We start from the raw sequence: 12,978 nt of genomic DNA on the forward strand, positions 1-12,978 counted from the left end.
GGTTACCTGTGGAAGGACGAGGGTTTTTAACCCTCCGACCACCATGCGGGGCGGTGTTCGCGACGGCGCGTGTAGTGCGTGTGGTTGAATTGCTTGAAGGCCGAACGCCAAAACCAAACCTCTCTCTTCCTCTATTCAGAGAGTTTCGAACTTTTTTTTTAAAGAATGGTGTAAAATGATTTTTAAAGCTTAAAATTTAACTTATATAACTCGGAAGAAATGGTGCCGTTTTGGCTTAAGTATAAGCCTAAAACGACATCGTTTTAAGACCTGAGGATGGGGGGATCCGCGTGTTTTTGAAGATTGGGATAATTACCCAATTAGTCCCTTCACCTTTTTTTATTTACAATTTTGTTTATATTTTATTATGATTTAGCCTTGATATTCTGCTTCAGTTTTAATTTAGTCCTTGTAGTAAATGTTTTAAGTCTTGGATTAAAACGACGATTTTTATGGACAAGGGAAAATTTCCCTATGAGTCCCTAAGATTTTAATCGTCGTTCCCAATTAGGCTCGACAATAATTAACTAAAACTTTTATAAAAAAATATTAGTGAGGAAAGATTGCATAGACAATGATGGAAATGTTCTAGTAAGAAAGAAGAAAAATATAATGTGTTTATCTCCAATAACGTTAAAAATAGAGGTAGCAGTGAGATTAACTATTATTGTTGTGAAGTTAAAAATTTCACCGCACTACAGGCACCGCCCATCTAAAAACACCCTAAAACTTTAACCTCCAGCCACAAATTGGAAGGGTAATGGATGTTACCCAGACACATCCAAATCCTATTGAAATGGACTTTTTTTTAAAAAAAAAATGTCCATCTCATTATAGGAAAAATGAATGATAAAAGTACAAGGGAAGCCCATGTAATTAAGGGCAGATTGCATTTCAACTTCTATACTGAAAAAGAGGAAATTAGCCTTTATACATTTTGAAACGTGCAAATTAACATTCCCGTTAAAATTTTCTATTAAATAATGATGTGGAAAATGCTTAAAATTATTTTTATGGGTAAACTATAAAACTGGTCACTCAACTATGCCTTCAATTCTATTTTGGGTACCCAACTATTAAATTTTTCGATTTAGTCACTAAACTTTTTGAAACTAAATATTTTAGTTACTCTAAGCTAATATAGCCTCTTTTTTTGGGGGGGGGGGCTAGTAACAAAATTAGCCTTATAATATTTTCAAAATTAATTTGATCCTAAATATAAAAAATTCAATAGATTTAGCCCTCAATGTTTACAAAATTTTTCATTTTAGTTCTAATTAAAAAAAAAAGATTTTGCCCCCAAGATTTACAAAGTTTATCAAATTAGTCTTAACTCTAAAATTAAAAAAATATATGTTTAAAAAATAACTTTTAGTCATTTTTAACCCATCAAGTAACCCATGTGAGATATTAAAATAAGAAAAAAGAATACATTTTTTTATGTCACTTACAAAAAAATTGTTTTACTATAATTTAGGCTTCACTTTGGACTGAACCAATTGATTTGGAACCTGACCTGTCATCAAATATAATAGTCTTTCCGGCATATTTCCACACTTAAGGAGCTTGTTTTCTAGCACTTTTAGTATTAATTATTGTATGTTCGATATTTCGAAGTTAGTATTAAATATTAGTAAAATAAGTGACTTTTAACATGTTTGTGAGTGTTTTAGACCTGTTAGACTGGCACGGGCCCTACGTAGCTCTAACTTGTGTAATTAAGTGTGTAGGACGATGAATTATAGGCCCAATAGACATAGGAGCAAGGACGAGTGATGCACAAGCTTCCCAAGCCATGAAAGCATGACACAAACCAAAGAAGGCATAAATCACCTGTCGTGTCGCACCATAGGCCTTGCATGGTGCGACATAGACTCGACGTGGTGCCAAAGTATTTCGGGGCTATTTTCGTCTGCACAATCAACTGTATACGAAGACCTAGGATGTGTCGAATACCTAATTTGGGCTCCCAACACTCCTATAAATAAAACCTTAGGGGTTTGATATAACTAAGTCGTCTTAGATCCAACCAAAAACCCTTGTAGTTTAGGAGTAGGATTGAATTAAGTTATCTTTTCTTTTCTTTAAAATGCTTTGTTCTTCTCTTGGACTCAGTTTTGATCCAAGAGTTCTTTTATTAAATCGAAGTATCCAGTTTATTTCTCTTTCGCAAGCGACAAGATTTGATTATTCCAATCGAGAGATCTGCTACTTTGTGCTTCAATCGACATCTACAGATTATTTTTACATCTCTTTTCTCTTTAGATTCAATTGTGTTTATTTACATGTTTATTTCAATTGAAATTGAGGCTAAATGTCATGAGTGGCTAAATCCTTTAAGGGAGATTAATGGGTAGATGGGGATGTGATTAACGGAGGTTTTAGGTTTTCTCGATAGGATTAGTTGGTATAGATTACGTGTTCCTAAACCCTAGGCTTGAGAACCTTAGGAAGTAATTATAGATTAAACGAGGTCGGGAGATAAGTTTATTGAGTAAATCATAATTTATCCTGGTTAAGAAAGTAATGTTGGGCGATAAGCTAGTATCAACCAATTAATTAATCAGTTAGAGGCCGGGAGGTAATAATTTTTTAGTTAATAGCTAATCCACCTTAAAACCCAAACTCGAAGTTAATTACAGCCCCTGAAACGAGTTAATCTTCCTGATTGGTTTTATCGGTTTAGTCATTTATTTATTTTATTGGTTATTTATTTTAGTTATTTAATTTCTAGTATTCATACATTTGATGATATGTCGTAATATAATATTTAATTATTACTATTTAGACTTATTACTGGAAAGAGATTTTTTTATAGATTTAATCTATCCTCCATTGGGTACAATCATCGGAATACTTCTATATGTTCTATTGTAACACAAATACAATATTACAATTTAAGCTATATACTTGAGGACATCATCGATTTAATTATATATATTGATGTGATATTTATACCCTATATGATAACACATGTAGAGGCCGTCAAGTTGTTGGCGCCGTTGTCGAGGAGGTTTCAGTAGTAAGTGTAGAATATATCTTTACAATTAATAATATAAGTAGGAACATTAAAGATTATAGATACAATATTTTTATTTTAAATTTATGTTTAATTATTTTTATTTGTTTAAATTCTTTTTAATTTGTAGGTTTTTTATGACTTGAAGCGAAAGCACCCCAATCGAGCTATATCTAGATCATAAGCAGATACTGGGATGCCATCATTAGTTTATGAACACCGATCCACCCGTGGTAATTAATCAACCCTGGGAGAATCTGCTGTTCAATGATCCACGAGAGCAATAAGTAAATATTTGAAAAGAAGGTCTAATGGACCAAAAGATGTTGCGTGGGTATGCCTTACCAATACTAGATACGGTGCAAAATAGTATCAAAAGGCTAACAATTAATGCCAATAATTTTGAGATAAAGAAGGCCACAAATAAGATGGTCCAAAACACCTTTCAGTTCATTGGGAACATGGTGGAAGACCTGAACCAATACTTGAAATGATTTTTACAATTGTGTGACACCTTCAATTACAATGAAGTATCCGATGATCTTATTCATCTTCGATTATTTCCATTTTATTTGTGCAATAATGTGGATGATTGGTTAGACTCATTAGAACCAAGTTCTATCACCACATGAGATGATTTCGTGGAAAATTTCCTACACAAATTTTTCCCGAATAGTAAACCAATTAGCTTAGGCGAGAAATCACCAATTTTAAGCAATAAAAAGGTGAATCCTTGTACGAGGTGTGGGAATGTTTCAAATTAATGATCAAGAAGTGCCCACACAATGGGCTGCAAGCATGGCTCTAGATCTAGATATTTTATATTGTGTTGACGGTAACATTAGTTCCAACCTAGACGGAGCAACTGGAGGATCGATCATGTTTCACACATATGACTGAGCTTATAAAATTATTGATGACATGGCTATGAATTCGTATATGTGGCCAAATGAAAGATTCTCATACAATTCAAAGCCTTCAATGGTAAAAAGTGTGAACGAAGATGACCAAAATGAGAAAATTTTGGAAAAGCTTAACCGATTTGAGTTGACTGTCAAACCAATGAGAAATGAGCCAAGTACTGAAAATAAGTCAGAGGAGGTGAGCTACTTAGGTAATATGGGTGGAAATCCCTATTAAAATACCTACAATCCTGATTGGAAGGATCATTCAAACCTCAAGTGGGGATACAGTTAACCAAACCCTTATTACTAACCTCCACCATTGCAATAAAGATCCGTGGGTAATGATCATGCTGCATATGGTCAATGATTCAATCGACTAGAAGGGAAAATAAAAACCATGAAGATTGGCATTCGACAAGTCCAAGCTATATGTGGACTACTCGAACCCTAAATGGATAGCCTTTGCGACCAGATGTGTAACGCCCCAAAATTTTAAATTCTTGGTTTTGTGAAATTGTGACATAAATCTATATTTGCTTCAATGGTTAAGTGTTCTGGGTGTGTGTGAGAGGTCCCAAGTCCAAGCCAGGTCTTTGGTAAATTTTGGTATTTTTCTGACTTAACCCTTATCTCTGGCTAGTAGGCTTTTATTTAAATATTGTTGAGTTTATATCAGATTGGGCCTGCTGGTCTAGTGGTTAAGTGGAGTGTTAGTTGCTGAAGGGTCCTGTGTTCGAATCCCTGCTTTGGTATTATTTTTGCATGATCATCTGGTAAAGAGTTTGAGTTTTACTAAGATTCTGAGTAGTAGGTGGTTAGGATGTGGTTTAGTGGGGAGTTAGTAGAATCTTGCAAAACTGTGGCTTCCATCCAGAGAATTTTTTTTCATGTTAGTTCATTTTTTTTCCCTTTTGCCGAAAATCTATTCTCCTTATTCTCTATTACGAAAATATACTTTTTCCCTTGCCGAATTCTCTTTGAGTTTGGCCTCTCCTTCGATTTCTTATTCTTTTTCGTATATTTTTTCTGTACAAGGTGGGACTGTGCGCGCTTGGTAAGTCTTCGTTTTAGTAACCCTAACATAACTCTGGCTACATGATTAAGAGGTGTTTTATTTGCTGTTTAGGAGTTAATCAAGGGGCTAGAGATCGTCATTGATATTTTAAGATAGTGGAATTCCTATTCTCGATCGAAGGTAAGATTTTTGAAGGTTTTGGGTTGAACATCTCGTTATAATGTCGTTTAAGTTTTGTTAACGTTACTGAATATGGGTGTTGGAATGTCAGATTTTAGATTCTAGAGTGCTCGGGGATTTGTTTAGCATCAATTGGAAAAAGGTGTGTGTACCCGAGAACGTAGAAAATGAGAATCGGTGAAAGCCAAAAACAAAACTATTGACGCCACACGAGCGTCTGGTCGCCTGTGTGGTAGGACATGCTGCAGCACACGGGTGTGTGATTGACGAACTAGGCTATGCGCGCATGACACTGCCGTGTGTGAGACACGGGCTCGACCAATGGGGCCGTGTAGGCCCACACTGGTGAACCACACGGGTAGGTGGAATTCTGGGCCAGGCAGTGTGATCTACACAGCCAAGGCCAATTTGGGCCATATGGGCCACATGGGCATGTGGGCCCACACCGGCAGGCCACATGGGTGTGTGAGCCCAATTTTTTGGAATACTCTGAAAGGTTGTTCGGGTCGCCCAAGTCAACTGGGACCTACTGTAGGGTCGGTAAGAGTTATTTGACCCCTGATTATGTGATATATGTGCTCTAGCATGTAGACCGATTTGTATGTATGATCTGTTACTTGCATATTTGCAGGTCATGTATTGTATGCTGCATTGCATCGGGGGTTAGGTTATTGTATATGGAGGAAGTGTTTTGAAAGGCTCCTAAGCCTGATATCTGGCAGCATAGTTTCAATTATTTGATTATGTGCCGCATTCGGTACAGCAAGTGTGTAGGGATGGGTGGGTCGATTTTATCCCCACATGGTGTGTAGGGTTGGATGGAATTGGTGTGTAGAGGTTGGTGGGTAGGACTCTGTTTAATCTATTCTGTTCTGCATACTGTATCTGAGATGGGCCAAGGCCTTAATTTATATATTTGATTCTGCATCTGAGTGGGCTAAGGCCTACACTGATTTCTGTAAGGGGCTCTGGCCCAGAGTAATTAAGACTATGGTCTGATGTATGCCTGTATGCATGCGTTCTGTGGGGATTACACACTGAGTTGTGAAAACTCACCCTTTTCTGTTAATCTGTATAGGTAATCCCCAGACTTGACGGATTGGTGTAGAGAAGGACTCGAGGGTGGCCACACGTAAAATTTTAGACTGATTTTTCGATTACTTCCAGTTTTGTTGCTTACTTGGGATTTTTGATGTAATTTTGAACTTGGACTGTTTGGTTTTTATACGGGATTTTATATGGTTTTGTGATAATTTAAATTGCAACTCACTAAAATACAATTTTCCTAAAAGCTAAGGTTTTCGTAAATAAAAATGATTTTACCAAAATTAATTTTTTGGGTTTCAAAAGCTTCCGCTTAAAAGAGATTTTTTAAATCAAATCAATTAGAACACAATTTTCGGAACCCAGTAAGAGTTAATGAATGGAACAATTTGAAGGTCAATGCATTTTCTAAAACACTCTCGTGTGACATCTCCAAATTTGGCCATAACGTCCAGGCCGGGTTTGGGGTGTTACAAGATGAGTCAGTTAATGATAATGTTCCAAGAGAAAAATGGCCAGAGTATCCCCAGTAATATAGAGAAAAATCCTCAGAGAAATGGGAAGGAGCATGAAAAGGTGATCACTTTGCGATTGGGAAAAGAATCGAAACAGCCATGTACACCCATGCATGAAAAGGAATTTCCTGAAGATGTTGACGAACCTAAGGAAGAGGAAGAGGCCAAAAAAAAATCGAGGAGATACTTGAATCTGTTTTTGATCCAATAATCTCAAAGCCAAGTACCATAAAGGTACTATTCCTAACATGATTAGAGGACAAGAAAAAAAAGGACAAGGTAGATTTCATAAATTTTCTCAATTTATTTAAATCCCTCAATGTCAATCTGCCGCTCTTACAAATAATTGAAAATTTTCAAAATATGCCAAATAATTTAAAGAAATGATGGCACGACACGACATAAAAATGAAAAGGGCGAGCAAATTGACAATGACACATTGTGCAACACTTTGATTAAAAAAAAGATACCCCTAAAATTCAAAGATTCGGGTAGTTTTATGACTCCAAAAGAAATAAGGGATCAACATTTTAGTAATTCCCTTTACGATTTAGGGGCTAGCATAAACTTAATGCCCTAATTTATCTATCAGAAAATTAAACTCTAGGAATTAAAGAATACCTCTATAACACTGCAACTAGTCGATAGATCCTTGGTACACCTAAAAGGTGTACTCAAGGATGTATTGGTCAAGGTATGCGGATCCATAATCCCTGTTGACTTTGTAGTCCTCGATTTTGAGGAAGATTGGGAAATCCCTATTTTTTTGGGTAGGCCATTTCTAGCCATTTGTAAATTGACCATCGATCTCAAACAAAATGAGATAATTATGAAAATCCATGGTGAGATAGAAGCATTCAAGTGTGGTCACAATTCCTAAAATGAGGGACTAGTTAGGGAGAAGTGTTATGTCTTATCTAATTTTCTCCTTTATGGTTGTGATAAAGGTATTTTCTGAGTTGTGTTAGCACAGGTAAGCGAAATGTAAGAGAACAAGACAAATGAAGAGATCCCAGCAGGTTAAAAAACAATTAGGAGAGCCAAGACGGTTGAGAGCATTGGGTGAAGTCAATGGTGAAATTCAAGGAATTAGTAGACAAGTCTGATAGTACAACATAGTTCTTAAAACATTGAACTTTAATTAATTTGTAAATATTACAAATTAGTTTTAATTTTTCATTTGTAGTTAGATTTTAGAATAAGTATTTTGCAATTTTCATGTTAGAATTGGAAGAAAACATGTTTCCGAGAGTAATGGAGGTGCTAGATGTTAGTTGGGGGCAAGTATGGACAACTAGAGGCTTTTGACAAGTCCCGAAGAGGTCGAATCAAAGCCATGTTGTCACATAACAATCTAATGGCACGACACAACCCCTTTGAACCAAAAAATATAGAATTTTGTATTGTGTTGCGCCATGCCCTCGATGGAAGCAAGAACATGGGAAAAAGTAGGGTCGTGTCACACCATGCCTACCCTATGACGTGACATGCAAGCCATTTCTGGAAACTTTCCATTCTTGGTTTGACGCAACCTCTAGAGATATTCCCCAAGTTTGCATGGAAAGTCAAGCCTTAGATGACCTCTATATATTGCCCTTACCAGTAGCTACACCCTCTAAGCTGTTACAATTTGAAAAACCTCCGTTCGTTACCCTTTACTTCAAGATTTCACGAATTCTCTGCCTCCTGCCTATTCCATAGCCTCAAAATCATGCATGGCAATCTTTCTGATAGTAAATTTGTAGTAGATAATCATGCCCACATTTGAGAAAGGGAGCTAGGAAATAACCTTTGAGCTATCCAACAAAAAATCCCTCTGCAAGAATGAGGTTTTGAATTCATAAGCGTATTGAACAAGAAATAAGGGAGACGAGTCAATTTCATCAATGGGAGAAGTTATGTACAATCCCAACTAATATGGTGTGCATTCTGATTGTGCACAAATTTTACGCCGCGTTAAAAGAGATGGATGTGAGTAGATCAATGGATGTACCATGGATGCAGATACTAGTTCGAGTGAAGGAAATTTCTATTTCACCTCCCGAGATAGTGAGGTATTACGATGTTTCATTATATCTCTATGATTTTTTACAATGAACTGATATGATGTATTTCTCAAGAGAAAATATGGATAATGTAATTAATCTCCTAACGGACAAAAAGGGTGAGTGGAAATGCCATATCATTCTCTCATGCAAACTTAACTTCAAAGGCCAAAAAGTGGTTGAAATTTTTTAGCACTCTAATCTGCTCAGTGACATACATGTCCAATATCGATACAATCCAAGAAACGTTATTGTATGCAATTTTAAATAATGAAAGAATTTATGTGGGAACATGGACATATCGGAGCATGCTTTAATGCGCAATGAAACATGTAATGGAATTACTTTTCTCGCACTTAGTGATAGCCTTATGCAAACAAGCAAATGTGTTGATGGGACGATTAGGTCATGTCTTACAACTAATAAAGTTTCTGATATTGGAACTGTAACACCCCTAACCGGTCTTTGTCGCCATATTAGGGTTATGGAGTACTAAATAATTAAAAACATTCGAACGTTAAACCATTCAATATTATAATCATATCATAAACCATTCATACACATGCATATTGTCCCTAAATCGAGCCCTTGAGGCTCTAAAAATAACCTAGAAACAATTTGAAACCAATTTGAAACAGTTTGGAAAGTTTAGTACAAATATGAAAAATTTGCAAAACAGGGGTCACAAGGCCATGTGGCTAGGTCATGTGCCTCACACGGCTGAGACACACGCCCGTGTCTCTGGCTGTGCAACAATCGAACTAGGGACACACGTTTGTGTCCTAGCCCGTGTCTTCACCCGTGTAACTCTCTGAGTAGGGTCACACGCCTGTGTCACATACCCGTGTACCAGGCCATGTAATTCTCTGAGTTGCCCCACACGCCTGTGTGCCAGACCATGTGTTAGGCCATGTAACTCACTAACTTACTCTCTAAAGAAACTATTAGATGACACACGGCTGTATCGCTAGGCCGTGTGTCTCACATGGTTGTGTCACACACCTGTCTCTCAAACCGTGTGGACCTAAATGAACCTTAAATGACAAGTTTACCATTTCAAACTTACTTGGACCTCAGTAATCCATTTACCAGCCAAAAATCCAATTTAAAATGACATTAAACAAGCTCAGAACAGACTAATTCAACCATCCTAAGTGTCTAACCAATGTACCCTCATTAGTACAAAAAGTATACACAATTTCACAGCAAAATGAACTATCATCGAAAGCATGTTAATTCACACAATTTTACATTCAACTAATCTTCCTTTTCAAGATCTTAAATCAACTAACCAATATGCCATTCAAAGGCACCAAAATTATAACAACTTAACATCTACCAAAACATGTGAACATTACCTATTTCCATGCACAAAAAATTCATTCTATATGTGCCTAAAACACATCATAATTGACCATTTCCAAGACAACACCTTATGCCAAAATGCCATCCACAACAATTCTCAAAAATGACCAAAATAACTTACCTTACAAGCATTAAAAGTCCATTAATCCTTCATAATTATCAAGATACAAACATAACAAAATACCATTACATAACATCCTATACATACCATTAAAAACCTAGCCCAAAATGTTCAAAAACTACCAAAACAGACGGATAATGTGACTTCAGTAACATAAGTAAGCTCATTAAAGCTTAGTAAGTTCGACGTACAAAAAAAATCTTACCGAAGTAAATACAATAAATCATTCCATAATAACTCAACTACAAGTGTCTGCTGTCATTCAAAATCTCAACACGGTGAATTGTATAAACCAATTCAAAGTTCAAATACATAGTATGCCCTTCAAAATCATTTAACAAGTTCTAATACAATAATTTATGATCTGATGAACAACTTACAGATACAAGCACAGTAATCCATTCAAAAACATTCCAATTGCTAATAAGAGCTCATCCACCCGATAACATACCAATTGCTCATAAGAGCTCAGCCACCCAATAACATGCCAATTGCTCTGAAGAGTTAATCCAATCGAAGACACGCCGAAACAGGGAGTATGACATGAGAATTCGCAACAAATTTTGAACCTCAGCCTACTCGGGTAAAATTTATATATCACACCACATCAATCTCCACTCAAATCTCCACATAACACGTTGTTATTCAATTGTACTCTATCTTGCACTCATCTGATCCAAGTATTGAAATTCAATAATGTTTCTCAAACAACTTTACATTAGTAACAAAACTATTATATCTATTATATCATATTATAACATCAAACATTTATTGAATTATAAATCATACGAACTTACTTGGATTGAATTGTAGTAGTTAAAGAAGTTCAAGGACTAATCCACGATTTTTCCTTTTCCACGAATATCAATAGGGTCTTGATATGCAAAGCTTTATGTTTGATCGAACTTGAAGCTCCAAAAATGGTGAATTTTTCTTTTGATTTTTCGGTGGAAGAACATGAAAAAATGATAGCCAATATTTTTGTTTTATTAATCTTTAGTTAATTTACTAAATTACAAATTTACCCTTAGTTATAACCTTATAATTTAACAATTTAAAAGCCTATAAATTTCCATCAATAACCTTATGGACTAGTTATTTCCTATGTCCCTTTTCATTTAGCAATTAGACTATCAAGTTAACAGAATTCAATAATTACTAAATTTTGCGCTTTTTTCAATTTAGTCTTTTTTCCTTAATTAGCTTAGTAATCTAAACGTTAATATTTCTTAACCAAATTTTAATACGACTCTAATGAATCCATAAATATTCTATAAATAATATTTACAAGTCAACATTACAGAAATTTTTGGTCCCAAAACCACTGTTCCATCACCACTGAAAATTGGGCTATTATAGGAACCAAGAATGGAGTATCTAAAGTTTCCAATAAGCATGTTGTTGGTTATGCATAAATTTCATCATATCCATCATAATTTACAATTTTGATTTCTTCATAGTGTTTGAAGAAGTGGGCATAGGAATAGTCAACTCAGAACCAACAGTTGGTTCAACTAACTTATCAGCATTTGGCTCCTCTTATGGTTTAGAGACTTTCTGTTCCTTTATCAATTCTAGATTATTCAGTTCTTCCTCAGATTCTACTTCTTCTATCTCAGTTACTTAGTTAGCCTTAATTTCAGATTTGTTCGATGACTCATCATTAGGGGTGAGTGTTTGATCGAATCGAATGGAATCGAATGAAAAAATTTCGAGTTAATCGAGTTGACGAATCATATTTTATCATCCTAATTTGATTTGAAATTTTCTCGAATTGAGTCTAGTGAGATGGAATTCGAATTGAATCGAATCAAATATATTTGTTCGAGTTAAATTTTAAAAATAATTTTGGGTCCTTGTAACCACTGTCACCTATCATAATAAAATTTGTCCACATTAATCAAATTTTTATTAACTTTCATCACCTTATAATTTATTTATTAATCTTTTATATATGGGTTAGCTTCTTTGCTTACTTAGTTGTTTCAATTATCTTCAGATTCTTGTCACTATGTATTTTGGAATTAAAAAATATATTAAATGTAAAAATGTAATTTTTTAATAAAAGTTATTTTAAAGATAAAATGTGAAATTGATACAAATATAAAATTTTAACACGAATATTTTATGGCATAATTAATAATTCAATTTTAATATAAATATTCAATATGACTAAACAATTCAATAATATAAATAATATAAAATGTGAAATTTAATTTAATAATATAAATAGTATATATAAATAAAATTATTACTATTTATGTTTAGTGATTTTTTTGGATAATTTTGATTTTTTATTTGAGAGTAAAGGGTGAGAAGTAAAAGTTTAGGAGGAAAATAAAAAGTTTTAGGTAATAAAAGTTTGAGAGAAAGTAAATGGGGGAGTAAAATTTTGGAGGGAAAATATTAAAAAATTTTGGGGGGATGGGTTTGGGGTAGATGGGAGGTGGGAGGTGGGATAGGAAGGGAGTAAAAGTTTTAGGGGCAAAGTGGGAGAGAGTAAAAATTTTGGGGAAAAATAAAAAGTTTTGAGGGTTTTTGGGAGTAAAATTTTGAGAAAAAGTAAATGGGAGAGTAAAATTTTGGTGGTGTAATAGGCCCAATTTGCCCGGGCTATTAAAAGTCTAAAAAGCAGAATAAACCAAATAAAAGAAAAATAAAGTTTTTTAAAAACAGTCCATTTTACAAGGCCCACAGATACTTAAACCCAATGCCCCAATTACATCCAAGCCTATACCGTAGCCCAAATACTCAAATACTCAAATGCTG

The 12,978-nt window shown here is 34.9% G+C and overlaps 1 non-coding gene across 1 annotated transcript; it reads right to left on the reverse strand.

Moving 5' to 3' along the window:
* Positions 1-3,705: 3,705 nt before the first annotated feature.
* LOC121209238 (small nucleolar RNA R71) lies at positions 3,706-3,811 on the reverse strand. Its single transcript, XR_005904355.1, has one exon. It is a non-coding gene; the product is annotated as a small nucleolar RNA R71 (small nucleolar RNA).
* Between the last annotated feature and the right edge of the window lie 9,167 nt (positions 3,812-12,978).

The sequence above is a fragment of the Gossypium hirsutum genome, chromosome A10 (assembly GCF_007990345.1).
Source record: "Gossypium hirsutum isolate 1008001.06 chromosome A10, Gossypium_hirsutum_v2.1, whole genome shotgun sequence".
Taxonomy (NCBI): Eukaryota; Viridiplantae; Streptophyta; class Magnoliopsida; order Malvales; family Malvaceae; genus Gossypium; species Gossypium hirsutum.